The sequence below is a fragment of the Hipposideros armiger genome, unplaced genomic scaffold (assembly GCF_001890085.2).
Source record: "Hipposideros armiger isolate ML-2016 unplaced genomic scaffold, ASM189008v1 scaffold_212, whole genome shotgun sequence".
Classification (NCBI taxonomy): domain Eukaryota; kingdom Metazoa; phylum Chordata; class Mammalia; order Chiroptera; family Hipposideridae; genus Hipposideros; species Hipposideros armiger.
Window position 1 is genome coordinate 2,423,728 of NW_017731562.1, and position 17,219 is coordinate 2,440,946.

The 17,219-nt window shown below is 36.1% G+C and overlaps 1 protein-coding gene across 1 annotated transcript in view; it reads right to left on the reverse strand.

The window, feature by feature from the left end:
- Positions 1-17,219, reverse strand: part of SESTD1 (SEC14 and spectrin domain containing 1) — a 97,260-nt gene that overhangs the window by 79,550 nt on the left and 491 nt on the right. The gene's annotated exons all lie outside the window — the stretch shown is intronic.

A 17,219-nucleotide genomic window follows, 5' to 3' on the forward strand; every position in this document is an offset into this window, starting at 1 on the left:
AAAGGACAGCAACTTGTCTGTTCCCCTTCCCCCAATTCCCCAGCACTGTTCCCATCCCCCCAATTCCCCAATAAAAATCTTAAAAAAAAAAAGATGGGCAAAGAAGATATAATTATGTGTAATTGTAGTCCCCTAAGAAAAATAAAACATTGGAATAAACTAATATTTAAAACTATTATCAAAAAAACCTTCTCAGAAATAAAAGAAACAATCCTATATATTAAAAGAATCCACTAGGTAGCACGGAAAATTGACCTGCTACAATAAACTCTAAGATATATGCCAGTGGGGGTGGCCAATTAGCTCAGTTGGTTAGAGTGCGATGCTCATAACACCAAGGTTACCAGTTTGATCCCCACATGGGCCACTGAGATGCACCCTCCACAACTAGAATGAAACAACTACTGACTTGGAGCTGATGGGTCCTGGAAAAACACACTGTTCCCCAATTTAAAAAAAAAAAAAAAGACATATGCCAGTAAAACTACTAGATTTTAAAAGTAAAAGGGTAAATAAAACCAGGAATTCCAAGCAAAGGGATCTAATAGCTTACAAGAGCAAGAAAACTAACACTGGCGTTGGACATCTGAAGAAAAAAAAAGTATATATATATATGCGCCACATTGTAAATAAGGAGGGAAAAGTATAAACCAGGAATTTATTTCTGGCCAAGATGTCCTTCCAGTATCAAGGCTATAGACAAACAACTTTATGCAAGAACTAGGGGAAAACTGTGCCCATGAGCTCATCTTAAGAAAATACTAAACACTGAACTAAATCTAACCAGCAGGTGACTGGGAAACGTCAGCAAAGGACTGATCGTGAGAAAGTAACACATTTAATTGTTAAAATAAAAGCAAGACAAAGTTGCAGTTAAAGTTTGAAGACAATGTAGATATAATGCAACTAAAAAATGGGAGGAGAGAAAAAGAAAAACAAACCCATTGACAGTTGAAACAGAAATAGTTAAGAACCAAAGCACACCATTAAAAGTTAACATAAAGGAAAGTAGAACGTTAAAAGAAGAAAACAAGGACTGAGGCCATCTTGAAAAGCATAAGTACACAAGTAGCTACATAAAAAACAACATTCAAAATATCCAAAGAATTTTTTAAATGAAAACATATCAACAAAGAAAAATATAACTTAATGCACATAGTATTTATAACATAAACATGACAGAACTGAGATCAAATTCAACAGCCATTAAACAAATATGATTTTTAATATGGCTCATAAAAAACAATCTAACTAAATGCTGTATGCAAGAGATAACCTAAAACCCAAGTATATCAGAAAGGTTAAAAATAAAGGGACAGGCAAAGGGATGCCAAGCAAATAAAAATGTAATAAAGCAAGAACAGTGATCCTGATACTAAAGAAGTCAACTCAAAAAGCACTGAATGTGACAAAGCAAAACACTGTCTAGTGTTAAAAGCTACAATACACAAGGAAGATATAACAGTTAACGATACCTACGCATTAAGTAACACAACTACCTTTAAAAAGCAGAAACTACAAGGGATGCAAAAAGACATAGGGAAACAATTTTAATAATGTATAAGAGTAACACAAAAACTTAACTGAATATAATAACAGAATATAAACAACTTATATAACATAAATAATGTATATCTTACATCAAACTTCATACAATGACAATAAAAACTATACCTCCTCCTGAAGTGGACATGAATACTGAACCCCCCCACAAAAAAATTTAATCACGTACATCATAAAAAAGCAACAGTATATTTCATGAAGTACAAATAATACAGTGATCAAAATTCTAACAAAACTAGACATTACTAACAAAATCAAAAAGAAACATAGCATTCTATCTCAAAATTTTAAAACTTTCTACTATTAACACAAAACAGAAAATAAAACCAAAATTAGATTTTCTAAAAAATATTAAAATAATGCATTTAATGCACTGAGAAAAAATCTGTAACCCTGAACATTTTTATAAATAATAAAAATAATTCAAAAAACAAAACAAAGTAAACCAAAGGAAAACACAAGGATGGAAATAATGGATAAAAAAGAAATTAAAGAGGCGGAGAATTAAAAAAAAAGTATCTAATTAATAAACCAAAATCTTTTTTTTATTAAGAAAATGGACAACATTAATCTAGGGGAGAAAATAAGGGGAAAGCAGAAATATACAAAGTAAGAAATATACAGAAAAGGGAGCTGATACACTTTCAACAATATGAAAATACCTGTTACACAGGATTATTCACTGCAGTATATCTGGAATTGGAAAATATAATTGGAAATAACTGCATGTCCACAGGTAAGGGAACAGTTGAAGAAAGCATTGAAAGGAGTACTATGCAGCCATAAAACAGATCCAGATCCAAGATACACTGTTAGGTGGAAAAAGCAAAGTACACAAGGATGCCTGCAAGTGTGCTACTTTTGTGTAAGAGAGGAAAGAAAAATGTATACATTTATCTGCTCATACTGTGCAAAGAGAAACAAAAGATAAACAAGAAACTAATTAGAGCAATTGCCAACAGGAAGTAGAGAATGGGTGGAAAGAATGGGGGATTTGAAATGGAGTCAAAGAGATGGAAGGGATGACTAATACCTCTCTGAGTATAGCTTTCTATGCACTTCTGACTTTTGGAACCATGTTAATGTTGCACCTACTCCAAGACTGTAACAAGATTAATAAGGATGAGAATGGGGGGAAATCCCTAAAATAGAAATCAAACAAAACAAAAATGTCTCTAATGGCATTTCAAACGACAAACACAACTACACTAAGGGGTGTGGGGAAGGGGAAAACTAACTCAAGTAACTTTTGAACACAGTATTTTTATTACATCCTTCAAACTGTAAGCAAAAAAAAAAAATCTGTAATAAGAAAGGGGTTTTATTAGTGTTAAAGATTAGCAAGTTTGAATTATTGTATTTCCTGTATATTCTAGGGTTCAGCAAATAAATAAGTAAACGGTGAATAAGGAGAGCCAAACTTCTCACTGTCAAAGAAGGGAGTCACAAATATGGAAAGGGAAAGGGGAGGCTAGAATCAACCCATAATGCTGGTTGGAATAGAAAAAATTAGTAAGTACTCATAGTTTTTAATACATATAGGGGTGTGTGTGGGGGGGTCCCTTAGCTCTGCCCATTACTGAGAAGAATGTGATGGTACATTTTATGTATCAACTTGACTAGGCCAGGGTGTCCAGATATTTGATTAAACATTATTCTGAATGTTTTGTAAGGCTGTTTTTGGATGAGATTAACATTTTAATCAGCAGAATAAAGCAGATTGCTCTCCATACTGTAGGTGAGCCTCATCCAATCAACTGAAGGCCTGAATAGAACAAAAAGACCAGCCCTCCCCTAATAAGAGAGTTTGCCAGTAGACAGCAACTTAATCTGCGACATGAGCTCTTCCTGCCAGATATCCCTCAAACTAGACATCAGTTTTCCCTAGGTCTCCTGCCTCCAGCCCACCCTACAGACTGAACCACCTGCCAGTCTCCATAACCACAGGAGCCAATTTCTTATGATAGATCTCCTTATGCACATATCCTATTTGTTCTGTTTCTCTGGAGAACCCTGACTAATAAATTGGCCTAAATTCAATGACTCCTCATTAGCAATGAACATATGTGCCTAGATCTTGATTTCTAGTCTCACTAAAAAGAATCAAGGCGCCTTGAAAAAATGGCAGATTCCAAGGCTGGGTAGGAAAACTCTTGAACATCTTGTTGCCAGTATATAAGGAAGAGCTCAAAGTTTTACGAGTACATGTCAAAAGGACACAGAATGATATAGGTAAGAATTATTATCATATGTTAAAACTACTGGGCAAAATTTTATGAGAAATAGGATATGTAGAGAGTCTCAAAGTTTCTCCCCCCAAAATACTTACTAATTAAAAAGGAGGAAAAGTGATGTTATAGTATGGAAACCTGGGGGACACCACCATAGCCAAATGATAAAAATTTACATCACCAGTAATGGAACAACAATAGCATGGACTTCCAGGTATGATACACTGATATACTCTGGTAGTATTCCAGCCCAAAATGTATAACCTGAATCTAATCAGGAGGAAACATCAGTCAAACCCAAATGGTGCAATACTTCTACAAAACAACTGACCTGTATTCTTCTAAAATGTCGTATCATGAGGCACAAAGACAAACAAAGGAAGTGTTCCAGATTAAAGAAGATTAAAGAGGTATGACAAGTGAAAATAACACATGATCCTACATCAGGGAAAAAATTTTTCTCATTCACTCAAAAGCACATTAAGAAATATAGCAAAATTTGAATAAGGCAATAAAATATTGTATCAGTGTTAATTTTCTGACTTTGATGATTGTACTGGGTTATATAAAAAAATGCTTTTTTTAGGGGAAATGCACACTGAAGTATTTAGGGGCAAAGGGACATAATGTCTGCAAATTATTTTCAAATGGTTCAGAAATAAAATAATATCTATTACTTTATGAAAAGCAAATGTGGTAAAAAGTTAACATTTGGGGAATTTGGGGTGAAGTGTATATGAGAATTCTTTGAATTATTTTTAGAGCTTTTCTGTAAGATTAAAATTATTTCAAATTTTTAACATTTGGTAAAATTACAGTGTTTGATAATAAGCTTTCCTACATTATTCCCAACATGTGCATGCACCCACATGCACATTATAAAAACCGAAGTAAAAAACCTGAGACTTCCAAATTATTTTTTTATATCCTCTATACAAATGCCACAGAAACCTGCTGACTCTTTTGTCTTCAACAGTACCCTTGCCTCAATTATTTATAACCTCTGAAAAATTTCCCAACTTCAGACTCTCCTCTCACATAATTGCAAAATTAAGCACCTCACTACTCTACTTTAAAATCTTGAATGGTCCTCCAAGGCCAACTCTTCTACAAGACGTAAGTCTTTTCCAGATCACGCCCCTGCCTCTCTCTTCGCTTCCTGTATGTCTCATCAGCAAGAATCGAGTTCAGTTCTCTGAACCTGCACACTGTTTCACTGTTTGTGCTCTAGCATATGCTGCCACTTCTGCTCATCTATCAAGTCAAAGAAATTCCTAGTCTTTAAATCTCAGCTTCAACTCTGTGAAACCTTCCCTGACACAACACTTTATGTGAGGATGACTAACCATTCTCTCCCTCCTTATTGCTACTATTTTATCTTACACTATTTCTATTACAATTATCATACAGTATACCTATCTCTCAAATATGAATGGAGATTTAGTGACAGAAGGGACGAAGTCATATTTATTTGAACTACTTAGAATATAATAGGTCCTCAAAATACTTATTAACATGAATAACTTCTTTCTCTCTCTCTCTCTCTCTCTCTCTCTCTCTCTCTCTCTCTCTCTCTCTCTCTCCATGACTATATAGTAAATGGTATTAAAACATTAATAAAGCCCAATCCTCATGTTGAAAAGTAAAAGCTAAGAAAATAATTTTTATACTAATAAACATTTCACAGGGGAGACGACGTGTACTTTTGCTTGTTATTTAATATAAGTTAAAACAAAGCCTTGGACTTTTCTTTTTGCACACATCTTTGGAAAACAAATAATCTGAAGTAGTTTTTCAATTTTTATTTTCTATATTTGATAATTAAGAACACTTTGTTATTCACAGGCTTTTAAAATCATGAATGAGTACTAAGATAAATTTACATAAATGAAATACAAAACTAAAAGTAGTTTTACTTTATAATATGTAAGTCAAGAATCATCTTTTTTGCAAGGTTGGTTCAGTATCTGCAAATCAATTAACGAGAAGCACCACATAAACAAATAGAAGGATAAAAATCATATGACCATATGAATGGATGCAGAAAAAAGCACTTGACAAAATCCAGTATCCAGTTATGATAAAAAAAAAACTCTCGGCAAAAGTGGGAATAAAGGGAACACATCTCAACATAATAAATTTCATATATGGCAAACCCACAGATAACATCATACTCAACAGTGAAAGCTAAAAGTGTGTTCTTTACGATCAGGAACAAGACAAGGATGTCCACTTTAACCACTTTTATTCGACACAGTACTAGAAGTCCTAGCACAGCTATCAGACAGGAAAAAAATAAAAGACATCCAAATTGAAATGGAAGAAGTAAAACTCTCATTATTTGCAGATGACATGACACTACACAGAGAGAGTGAACCCTAAAGATTCCACCAAAAAACTACTAGAACTGATATATTCAATAAAGCTATAGAATATTAAATTAATATTCAGAATTTGGCTGCATTTCTGTACACCAATAATAAACTATCAGAAAGAGAAATGAAGAAAACAATTCTATTTACAATTGTATCAAAAAAAAAAAAAAAAGGAAATACCTAGGAATAAATTTAACCAAGGAGGTAAAAGACCTCTGTACTCTGGGAGTACAGAGACGTGCCCTAGCCCTGCTCATCAGAGACAAGAGTTCATGGGAGTTGACACCTTTATCTCCTGAAGAGGAGGACAGAAATACAACTACGGTATACAAATTTTGACATGATAACATAAACACAATGATACTAATAAGCCCCTAGAAAACTGTTAGCAGAATGAAAACGAATGCCTTCTCTCAATCGTCCCTTAAAAATTCTATGATCACTAATTAAATTCCTTCAAAATTCTTAAGATTCCATAAAATATATATATTAAATAAAGCATTATATTTACAGCATGCACTACATTAAAAAAATGACAAGTAATTTGACAATAATCCAACTACTTTCGCACCATCATTCATCAAAATTAACTTAATATAAAGTATCAGCTCTTTTTGAGTAGTCCCCTCAGTCGTGCCAGTTTCTATATGACACCAGAAGCTTATCACTTAGTAAATGACTAACTGTAGGAAAAAAGTCAGTGTAATTTTATAATTCTTGGTGTATTTTGCTTATGGAGGTCATCTATAGCAAACAAAACTGAATTAATTGTCCCTAAAATAAAGAAGGAACTAGAGCACCTTATTTCTTCTTCCTCAGAGGAAAGGCTTTGTTCTCACAAATGTTAATTGAATTCTTGTCTTGGATTTTTTTTTTCCTCTACATTCTCTATTAACTGACCTCTTTTTTCTTTCTTCTTCCTGTCACTTGCGTGTAGTCTTAGCCCTAATCACTTTTATTATTGAAACTAAGAATCGGGTCAAGATCTTAAGTTAAACACACTACTTAGATGTTTACCAAATGTCTACCAATTTTATCATAATACATTCAAGAGCCCCATATTTACTAATCAATACCAATGTCTAATTTCTCTGCTCTAGTAGCAAAGTCCTTTTCCACTAGTTAATATACTATATTTTTACTATTTATCTCAGAGCTTGACAAAAAAATATAGATTAACAGTATTAATAAAAACTCTAGTTTAAATGAACTATATAATAGGATGCTATATTATCTGCACTGTTCCTGCAACCACCTTGTAAAAAAATTCAATAATTAAAATAAATCTTTGAAAGAATACTCTTGGACATAGTAACTTTAAGTTGTCTAAAGAAATATTACTTTATAAAATGCTGTCTTCTCTGCAAACCAGACTCGATTCTTAAATGTCACCCAAAGCTAACCACAGTGTGCAGCATGATCCTGCACAAAAGCTATAAATTATAAAATGACTTCTCTTCTATCAACATTCTTATTTCCTTAGTATCTGTTCTCAGCCTAGTATTAAAGAGAAAAGCAATAATTATCTGCTTAAATGATTCACACTAAGGTAGGCTTAAATAGTCTCACAATGTATGAAAGCAGGTTAACTAAAATGGCATTTTAACAGAAGTTATATATTTAAGATTGAATTAAACTGTAGTCCAAGTGTTGTCACTTGTTTAATTTGGATGCCCTAAAGCAGCGGTTCTCAACCTGTGGGTCGTGAACCCTTTGGGGGTCGAACAACCCTTTCACAGACATCGCCTAAGACCACCTGAAAACAAAAAGATACTTACATTACAATTCATAACAGTAACAAAATTACAGTTATAGAGTAGCAACAAAAATAATTTTATGGTTGGAGGTCACCACAACATGAGGAACTGTATTAAGGGGTCCCGGCATTAGGAAGGTTGAGAACCGCTGCACGCGTCCACTCCCCATTTCTGATCTTGGTGTTCTTAGGTATTTTGGAAGTAAACTGGATACAAATCCTACATTACAAAGTAGTACTAGTAGTAGCTTTCACCTCAGCACAACTCAAGATATCTGTCTGATTAGCTGCCTGTCCTATAGGAGTAAATATTTGGAATAGATCTTTTATTTGTGAGAAAAGACAATCCAGGATCTGGTGAAAACTGTAAAAATCCATGTTTGTCTTCTCAGCTGTCTCTAATCTTCCCTTTCTCCTGCCTTCTAAATTATCTACCACCCCCAGGGCATCCTTCACATTTCTGCCTCCAAAAGGCCAATGTCTTCCAGCTTCCCCTACCAAAACAGAAAAGGACTTAAACAAGGACTGCACTCAGTCTTTTAACAGGCTTACTTTGCAGTTTAAAGCAGCGAGGAGAAATGTTCACCTTTTGGGTTGACTTGGTTTGCCTGAGGGTGTAGGAGCTTTGTTTTCTATTTTGCTGAGTCCATGTGGAAAACTGCTTTAGTACTGATACCAAGCCTGCAGGAGCAGGGTCAAAGGAGTTAACAGGTTACTTGAGCTCTCCTTTGCCTTCTCCATTCTTTTAACCTTAATTATTTGGAAACTAAGAATCTCAAGTTCCAAGGATCCAGATTCCATTTTCACGGTGTCTACTTCCTTCTCCTGGTTTGATATCCCTTTCCTTCTTTCAGAGGGGTGGTCATTTTGTATCTCCTCCTGCCCTTCAACTCCCAACAATCTGTTCTCTTGCCTCCAGTGTGTGAGGGATAAAGGAAATATGAATGTCTGGGCGGAAGAAGGGTGCATATAATTCACGAGTGGCTAAAGTGCGCTTATGGACTCCCCGAAACATGAAATACAAACAAAAGTAAAGAACAAAGAACCGTGACCTCCACTACCACCCCCATCCACCTGATGTAAAGTAAGGTTCGGCACTTTTGTTTTGTACAGTGTAGTTGGGGAGCAGGGTTAGAGGGGGGCAGTTTGATAGTATCAGAATAAAGCTACCAACTGGCAATGGTTATACATACTGGAAAATGCAATGGGGAAGAAAATTTACAAAATCCCATGTTAAATTTAATTGCAATTATATATGTGAACTGCTTTTAATTTCTGCCCCATTATGCACTATGCATATCATAAAAGATGGGTCAGGTTAACTTTCAGTTTTACTTTAATGCAACTGCAACCTTTCCTTCCAGCCTCCACCCCTGCAGCTTCATTCACTGTTGGCTGCCAATGTAATATGGTGACTCCTCTTTAAACTTTTTAACGATTACCAAGATACCATGCTGCCACACCAAAAGAGGGGCCAGCAACTTAGTGTGCCACTTCTCAGATTGTCCATCTTGCAACCACGGTACTCCTGCTCGTCTTTCCCAGGTCCAAACTATTCCTTATCTAGTTACCATAATTATTTTCCCCAAACATTTTTACCACGTCTCAGCTGATGAACCACAAACTGCTTCATAACAAGCACATCAAATTCTAAACTCTTAAATGACTCAATAAAAAGATGCTCAAATTAATTCATAATGAAAGATATGCACAAATCAATTGGCAAAGATCAAATAATTTGGTAAAACATATATAGGAGCACAAGTATTATCATATATCTTGGGTGGATAGACAAAATGGTACAACCTCAATACCTATCTAGCATTTAGTATGGTGCCAGTTACTGTTCTAAGCACTTTACACATTCTCATTTAATCCTCCCAATAATCAATTCTATGAGGTAGGATTATTAACTATCAACACCTCCACTGTACAGACGGACAAACAAAGAGGTCAAGTAAAAGTAGCCCAAGATCACAAAACTAGTGTGGAGCCAGGCTTTTAACCCAGGTAGTGCAGCTACCATCTAAATATATACCAATAGGGGAATAGTTGAATAAAACATATGGTGTATCCATCTAAAGGAATAGACAAGAAAGCTCCTTTAATTCCCCCTCCCACTTTGAGGACAGCATGAATTTAGTGAATCATTTCCAAAGATAAATTATGGAAAGGGAAAAGTAGTAACTTTACAATAGAGAAACCTGGCCAACACTACCTTAACCAAGTGATCTCAGTTAACATCACCAGTGACATCATGTAAATATCAGGCACTCCCTCACATGACATGAGAAGGACAATTCAATTTTGTACATTATCCAAAAACCCACAGCCCAGAATCATGAAGAAAATATCAGATGACCCAAGATGAAAGTCATTGTATAGAATATCTGACTAGGACTCCTCTAAACTGTCAAGGCCATAAAAAGCCAGAAAAGACTGAGAAACTGTTGGAGAAGATTAAGGAGACATGACAACTAAATACAACATGGTATCCTGCATGGCACTGTGGAAGATGGCTTCCCAAATCCCCCTCCTCACGTGTCCACCAACTTCACTTCTCCTTAATGCACTGCAGACATTTTATTCTAGCTGAGCAATCTGACTGCCCACCCCAACAAGTTTGTTTCCCAAATCCACATCTTTCCTGGCAAAGCCTAACTCTAAACTTAAAAAGCCACCCACCCATTGTGCTATCCAGCATCCTGTACACTCTGTCTAAAACAGGAATGGCAAAATACAGGCCATCAATACTCCTACACCCATAACAACACTGCTCAGTGATCACAGTAGCCTTTCCACCAAATCTACACGATGCCTCCAACTACTCATTGTTGCAGGATTCCACACAGCCTCCATCAGCAATCAAAGCAGGCCCATGAGATAAACCTATTTGGCCACATATGATCTCTACTATATTAATCTGTTTGCCTTGATATGTTTCTCCATAGATTTCATGTGTATTTACATAAACCCCTATTTTGTTCTGAAAAGGATTAGTGAGACTTATAAGACTATGCAAGTCACAAAAAGTTAACAGATTTAAAAAATAAAAGCAAAGAAATAAAGAAAACACCAGAAATGGTGCCAAGAAAAGGGCTAAAAAAAAAGGATAGCATAAAACCCATATGCCTGCTGTGGAGTGGCCATCAATCTGGCTCTGGCTTCCTAGTAGCCACCACAAAAAGGAAAACCCCATCCACAGTACAGGAGATAAACAGCAAGAACTCAGAAGAGGAACTATTCTTGGTACTTAAACCAAACAGTAATTTTTATAAGAACACTACAGAATGAACAAGATATATAAGATACAAAACTGCCAGTTTTCAAAGGACTGGGTTGTTTCTGACAGTATCCATCAGCAGAGACCTGTGGTAGCTTACCAAAGCCCGATGCAATGAAATTGATTTTACAAAGAGCAAACACAAGCTTTAAGAACCCTCTGTGTCCTTTTACTTGGTTTCCTCTGTTATTGCCTTCCTAACTAAATATAAACTCTTTGAAGACAAAAACCATGTTTTTTCTACCTCTTACATATAGCCCACAATGCTTTGTATTTTGCAAAAAAGCATTCGATATCAGTGAGAATTTACATAGTGCAATTGAAGCCACTCTGATAAAAATTCTAACCTAAACATAGGAATTCCCACTCCTACTAAACAGAATAAAAATGATAACTGAAGCCTCAATAGAGATTTTTTAAACCTTCTACATATTACTGAATCGCAATTCAATTTGTGATGTCCCAACAGCATTTTTATGTTTTGCATATCCCTAGCACAAGGCTTGCAGAAATGCCAAATCAGTATCACTGAATCTTATCAAATAAAATGAAAACCATAGCAAAAGCTTTGGCAATTCCTATCAAAGGAAAGACAATATTACTATCTGTCAAGAATATAATCAATAGCTCTTTACAAACCAGCTGACAAAGGCAGGCTCATTTTTTAAATGACTCTGCAAGTCGGCTAGTAGTAGATAATCAATTATAATATAGATTTTCCCTACTTCTTTCCAAGAATCTGTACTTTCTGTAAATGCCAAACTGCCAGAGAACTGTTCTTCTCACTACACATACACACACACACACTCAAACCATCTTATATTTCCCTTTATGACCACTACCTACCCCCTCCTTCTTTACCTGGTCAAATAAGAAATGCAATGAAGCCTAATAAATTATTTAAGTAAAGCGGTTATAAGCAACACAAGTATTAAAAAACTTTAATTACTCCTCTTAAGCATAGGCATTAGGACACATTTACAACCCTCTATTTGTAATTTATTAGTGGAAATCATTAATAAATAAGTAGTCTCATCCTACATTGGTTGAGTTTTTTTATATATTTAGTGTTTCAGTTTGCAGCATTCTCCTTATTTGGTATTCCCTTTATGTAAGGGCACACCCTATCATCCCAGGAGGGGGTAAATGCCTAGTAAATGTATATAACAGATCCTCAGTAAGTGTTAGTTCTCTTGCTCTTTTTTTTTGTAGGTAAGGAAACAGGAGCTGAGCAGGTAATGTGTCCAAGGTCACTGGCTAGTAAGCATAATACACTGACTTAGGGCCTAATGTTCTTTCACTACAATATGAAGCCCTATTAAAATAGCAAGACTCAACACCTCATGCTCATCGCTATATAAAGGTTATAAAACTATTAAGTGTAAGACGTTACCCTGGATCTGTCAAAGAAAAAGCATATATACTCCTGCATCCAGTTTCATTTAATCATTCGTTTTTATCAACTTACTCATGAGAGCTGGGAGAAGTATGTGTGTGGAGGATTCCTTCACCAAAAATCTAATAGAAATGGAAAATAAGGCCTAAAACTTGATAGAACAATAAAAACAGGAAAATTTTAGTAAGGTTGCCTCAGATCTCTTCCTTCCCCCAAGGTTGTCAGGTGATTTCTAATAAATGTTTACAGAGCAGACATTTTAATCTATTCCAGAGCACAACGAAAATAGGTAGAGTTTCCCAATTCATTGTTAGAGGCTGGCTTAATCTTAACACCAACACCAAGCAAGAATAGCAAACTAAAAAAGAAATACAAATATTATGTTTATCTTTTGACTATAGACACAAAAGTCTTAATATATTAAGTAAAAAAAAAAAGGAATATGTGTAGCGTGATCCTATTTTCAAAAGAAAAACCATTGTGAATACACATGTATGTATGTGAGTATGGTTGGATATGTAAATGTATTTGTACATATGTACACATAAGTGCAAAGATACAGGTTTGGAAATATAAACCCCAAACTGTTAATAATGATTACCTTGGACAGGACTGGACTTGGAATGAAAGAAGGAAAGGGGACAAGAAGTAAAGGGAGATCTTCAGCATTTACACTATACACCTATGTATTATTTGAATTCTCAAAATTAACATATATCATTTTGACAATCAATATATCAAATAAATGAAAAGCAGGGCCTATTTATTAATTTGCTATGTCTCGTGTACTTGTTATAGTAAAAATTAATTCTTTTATTCACTCATTGAGCATTCATTTATTTAACGAACACTCAGGATACAACTCCTATGCGTAGGCACTGAGCTTATAAGCACTAGTACCACCAGGTACTTAGAACCTGTTTTTTTAAACACAGGTTGGAACAATAGTTACTTCCTTCTGTGACATACAATGTTGAGTTTTAAGTCAAGTTCTAATTTTTATCACTTATTATTTCTTAAGTAATATACCAGGTATAAGAAATCATTTCTTTTTCTGGAATCCGATCTGCCTTTATCCTAGAAAAGAGTATTAAATAATTGTTATTTTTCTTTTTTGCAATTAAAAAATGTATTTGTATTCATTCATTTACAAAGGTTTGAGTCCCTGCTATGTATGGGTCACTATGCTGGACAATGGACATGCAAAGATGAAAAAATAACATATGGGCTCTACCTACCCTCAAAGAAACTGAGAATTTTGCAAATCTGCTATGTCTGATACTGACTTGTACATAAAAACTGAAACATGTGCCTTAGTAATCCTGCAATTCAAAGTGAAACTAGCAAACTACCCAGTTCAAAAAATAAAAGTTAATTTCAGCTTAACCGGAAAAATCTTAATGTTTATGGAAAATGTAAAATTGTTCAATTATTTTAAGGTTAAAGGGAATAAATTAGTGAGAAAATAGAGAACATGGAAGCTGAAGGGGACCAGAAAGCACATCAGTGTCTCCGTGAACAGTGAGTTCTAGGATTAGCCATGCCACTAAGAAGCTGTTACTAGTTTTAATTGCTCTGTTTCCCCACTGGAGATATGGAAATCATATCTACCTTATTAGGAGAAGAGAAAAAAAATTATTTGAAAGAGCGTAACAAAACCTGGTGAATATGAGGCAGTGTGGCCAAAACACCTGTTTTTTGTTGATTTTTTTTATTTATTAGTCCTCCACTTCGTCTAGGACTAGCCAAGCAAATCTGCAAACACCATTTAACTTCTGTATACCTCATGAAGCAGAAAGAATGCAGGAAGCAGAGTCAAAAGACCTAAGGTCACTTTCAGACCCTGAGTCTTACTAACTCTACAAGGTTAAAAAAAAAACAAAAACAAATTATTTAACCTTTTTGCACCTTAGTTTGCCAGCAATAAAACAGGAATAAACCTACATTACACGATTATTTCAAAGACAAAATGAGAAAAAGCATGTAAAAACATAAACTTAGAAACTATTGTAAATCAAGGACATTTTTCCAAAGAAGACATACAAATGGCCAATAAGAACATGAAAAGATGCTCAATCAGTAGCCGTGAAAATACAAATGAACCACAATGAGATGCCACTTCACACCCTCTGGAATGGCTATCATTAAAAAGACAACATTAAGTGTTGGAGAAAATGGAACCCTCGTACTTTGCTGGTGGGAATGTAAAATGGTGCAGCAGCCATGGAAAAGTTTGGCAGTTCCTCAAGTTAAACAGTTACCATATGACCCGGCAATTCCACATCTAAGTATGCACCCAAGAGAACTGAAAACATGTCTACACAAAAACTTGTCAATGAGTGTTCAAAGCAGCATTACTCATAATAGTCAAAAAGCAGAAATGTGGCATATCCATACAATGGAATAATAGTCAGCTATAAAAAGGAAGAAAGTATTGATACATGCATAATACGGACAAATCCTGAGAATATTATGCTAAGTGAAAGACACAAAGGGCCACATATTGTATGATCTTTTTATACGAAATGTTCACAAAAGGCAAATCCATAGACAAAAAGCAGATTAATGGTTGCCACCTGCAGGGGAGGGGGAATGGAAATGACAGCTGACTGGTTTGGAGGTTTTTTTCAAGGTAATGAAAATACTTTTGAATTAGAGATGATGTTTGCCCTTTCTTGTGAATATGCTAAAACCACTGAATCGTACACTTTAAAGAGTGGATTCTATGGCACATGAGTTATATCTCAATTAAACTCATAGCAATGTAAGTTTCTACTACTTTTTATTAGTAAATATCCTACTTTTCTCAAGAGATTGTTCCTGTTGCTTGTAACAGCTATGAGAAGTCTTTGAAGCTAGATGTTACACAGATGAATGCTATTTTTAGTGAAGTCAAACTACTAATTATGCCAGAGAACCTTTCCACAGATCACATTAATTTGGTATAATTTTATTTCTTCAAAAGAAAAGTATCAATATCAAGTGTGTTTTTAAGGAGTAGAAAGAGCTTCATGGAGTCTTTATGGAGTACATGAAAAAAAAAACAGGTCAAAATGTAACATTTTCTGCTTTTTAAATGAGTGGATATTTAGTTTTAATATATGCCAATCAAATAACTAAAACCCTAGTAGGTGAATTTTGCAACCTCTACCATTTGACATGTTTGTTCTGCATTCTGTGTCAGACCTCTAGATCCGTCACCAGCTCCAAGCCTCATCCATCAATTATTCCTTCCAATTATTACTCACAGGGGTTAAAATGCTTGGTAAACTTTTTAAATGCAATCAATTCATTCCCTCATGTGGGGGAAATTTAGAGTAGGCCCAACTTTTAAGGTTAAATTTAAACTAAGTTGAATAAATATACAGCAAAATGATTTCCTGGAATTTGGGATATAAAAACAATCTATAGAGTTGTGTTATGTTTTCTAAGTCCTTAGGGAATGTTTTCATGTGTTTGGTCATGGGGCAAAGACAGTCACCAACTTTTGTGCACACAAAGTATTATGTATAAAAGCTTCCTGGTTCTAGAACAAAGAAGTATTTTATTGCTCAAAGCAAAAAGGAAGAGATTTTCCTTCTATTTAGCATTGTTATACTAAAATAGCATACCAATGAAACTAGCTAGGTAAGAGCATGACCCAAGGTACGTAAACAAAGATAAACTGTTCTTTATTACGTATTCTTCCTTGGGGGTAGAAAAAGTTTCTCACATCTAAGAAAAAAAGGTTTATCAAGCCAAAGAAAACCATATGGATTAATATCTTCTAATACAGGGGTATTCTGAGTGGCAATTTTAATTTGAAGGTCTGCCAACCTAGGCTAGGATGCATGGTGGGTATACTTGGCACAGACAACATGTGAAGAAAGAGGTGACCTGTCAAACAGCTGCTATCAAGTTACTCCCTCAACGGCACTTGCAACTTCTTCTCGGAGGATGTCTGTGTATGAAACATGTCAAAGCACCATGAGAACCACAGGGGCTGTCACAGCAGCACCAAGTCCAAACCCTGCATCATCCCAGGGTGAAATCGCACCCGCACCCTCCAGAGCCAACCAGGCTGCGGATCTTTTCTGACATGCATCCACCTAACATGTAAAAAATAAATACACGACCAGGGATCCTTGCCAATCCTCTCTCCATTCCCTTTGTGATTCCTCCAGAGGCTGGAGGGATGTTAACATCCTGAAGGCCCGCGGAAGCCAAGCCCCGCTCCGCGAAGGAAATGTCCAGGAGCCTCGGCGCAGCCCGGGGGCCTCGGGCCAGCGTCCCCCACCCCCCGGGCAGGGCCGGTCACCGGCCACACAAAGGAGGCTGCCGCGGGCGCTGGACGCGGGGACTCGCCCCGGAGCCGGGCGCCACATCTGGTCTCACGCACGCCTCTAGGACAAGACCCGCTGCAAATTAAGGATTAATGCCTAAACCTGTTGCACAATTCGGGTCCCTTTCACCCAGAAATGAAGAAGGGCTCAGGAGGGGAGACGCGAGCAACCCGGGCAGTGCGGGCCGCGGCCGCACCCGGCAGGCGGGGCGGAGGAGGGATCGCCCGTCGGGCTTCCCACCTCGGGCGCTTTGTCTGCGGCGGCGGCAGCAGGGGCTGCGGCGGGGACGGCGG